Source organism: Phaseolus vulgaris, chromosome 11, assembly GCF_051622355.1.
Source record: "Phaseolus vulgaris cultivar YP4 chromosome 11, ASM5162235v1, whole genome shotgun sequence".
Classification (NCBI taxonomy): domain Eukaryota; kingdom Viridiplantae; phylum Streptophyta; class Magnoliopsida; order Fabales; family Fabaceae; genus Phaseolus; species Phaseolus vulgaris.
In genome coordinates, this window is record NC_143508.1 from 56,332,501 (window position 1) to 56,335,000 (window position 2,500).

A 2,500-nucleotide genomic window follows, 5' to 3' on the forward strand; every position below is an offset into this window, starting at 1 on the left:
TGATGTGGGAGAAGTTTGGGATCAAAAGGAATTGATCTTGACATGGTTGGTGCATAGCCAAGTTCATGATTTTGGTGTTTTGGCATGATTTTGTGGCTTGGTGGTGATTTTGGTGAAAAACGAAAATCATGGTTTTGGAAAAGTGGCTGGACTCAATCCTCACAAATGCCTTCAAAGTGATGTGGGAGAAGTTTGGGAGCAAAAGGAATTGATCTTGACATGGTTGGTGCATAGCCAAGTGCCATGATTTTGGATTTTTGGCTTGATTTTGTGACTTGGTGGTGATTTTGGTGAAAAACGAAAATCATGGTTTTGGAAAACTGGCTGGACTCAATCCTCACAAATGCCTTCAAAGTGATGTGGGAGAAGTTTGGGATCAAAAGGAATTGATCTTGGCATGGTTGGTGCATAGCCAAGTTCCAAGATTTTGGTGTTTTGGCTTGATTTTGTGACTTGGTGGTGTGCCAAGAATCATGAAATTTTCAAAGTGGTGGTTTTTGAGTTTTGTTGGTTGGAAAGTGTCACAAATGCATGCAGAATGAGGTCTAGAAAGTTTGGTATCAAAACCAAGCCATCTTGATGTGGTTTTGAATTTTTGAAATGTTGGAAAATAGAGGGTTTTGAAAAAAATTCATGAAAATTCGAAACCTTGGCCAATCCTAACGAAACTTGGTGGGCACCTTCTTGATATTATTATGGGATGGACTGGAAAAAATCACGCAAAAATACGGTGTCTAGATACGTTTTTCCATTTTTCCCGATTTTCCACATTTCGGGTCTTTGGAAAAATAAAAAAAATACTTCCCCATGTCGAAAAATTCTAATTTTTTGCAGGCAATGTTGTACCATTTTTATGAGGATCCCTGCAAAAAATCTCGTGAAAATTCGTTCTCTAGGTCCCAAAACAGAACTTATGTCTACTCAAAAAAAGTGTATCTACTTGTACAAAAGTGGCTTTTGCATATTTAGCTATTATAGGGGGGGGGTGTTCCTCAATGCAGCCAGCTCTTGCACCATGGAAAATTCTGGTGCGGTCCCTTCATTCCCCCCTGTTTTGGCTTGATTTTGTGACTTGGTGGTGATTTTGGTGAAAAACGAAAATGTTGGTTTTGGAAAACTGGCTGGACTCAATCCTCACAAATGCCTTCAAAGTGATGTGGGAGATGTTTGGGATCAAAAGGAATTGATCTTGACATGGTTGGTGCATAGCCAAGTTCATGATTTTGTGACTTGGTGGTGATTTTGGTGAAAAACGAAAATGTTGGTTTAGGAAAACTGGCTGGACTCAATCCTCACAAATGCCTTCAAAGTGATGTGGGAGAAGTTTGGGATCAAAAGGAATTGATCTTGACATGGTTGGTGCATAGCCAAGTTCATGATTTTGGTGTTTTGGCTTGATTTTGTGGCTTGGTGGTGATTTTGGTGAAAAACGAAAATCATGGTTTTGGAAAAGTGGCTGGACTCAATCCTCACAAATGCCTTCAAAGTGATGTGGGAGAAGTTTGGGATCAAAAGGAATTGATCTTGACATGGTTGGTGCATAGCAAAGTTCATGATTTTGGTGTTTTGGCTTGATTTTGTGGCTTGGTGGTGATTTTGGTGAAAAACGAAAATCATGGTTTTGGAAAACTGGCTGGACTCAATCCTCACAAATGCCTTCAAAGTGATGTGGGAGAAGTTTGGGAGCAAAAGGAATTGATCTTGACATGGTTGGTGCATAGCCAAGTTCATGATTTTGGTGTTTTGGCTTGATTTTGTGGCTTGGTGGTGATTTTGGTGAAAAACGAAAATCATGGTTTTGGAAAAGTGGCTGGACTCAATCCTCACAAATGCCTTCAAAGTGATGTGGGAGAAGTTTGGGAGCAAAAGGAATTGATCTTGACATGGTTGGTGCATAGCCAAGTGCCATGATTTTGGATTTTTGGCTTGATTTTGTGACTTGGTGGTGATTTTGGTGAAAAACGAAAATCATGGTTTTGGAAAAGTGGCTGGACTCAATCCTCACAAATGCCTTCAAAGTGATGTGGGAGAAGTTTGGGATCAAAAGGAATTGATCTTGACATGGTTGGTGCATAGCCAAGTTCATGATTTTGGTGTTTTGGCATGATTTTGTGGCTTGGTGGTGATTTTGGTGAAAAACGAAAATCATGGTTTTGGAAAAGTGGCTGGACTCAATCCTCACAAATGCCTTCAAAGTGATGTGGGAGAAGTTTGGGAGCAAAAGGAATTGATCTTGACATGGTTGGTGCATAGCCAAGTGCCATGATTTTGGATTTTTGGCTTGATTTTGTGACTTGGTGGTGATTTTGGTGAAAAACGAAAATCATGGTTTTGGAAAACTGGCTGGACTCAATCCTCACAAATGCCTTCAAAGTGATGTGGGAGAAGTTTGGGATCAAAAGGAATTGATCTTGACATGGTTGGTGCATAGCCAAGTTCATGATTTTGGTGTTTTGGCATGATTTTGTGGCTTGGTGGTGATTTTGGTGAAAAACGAAAA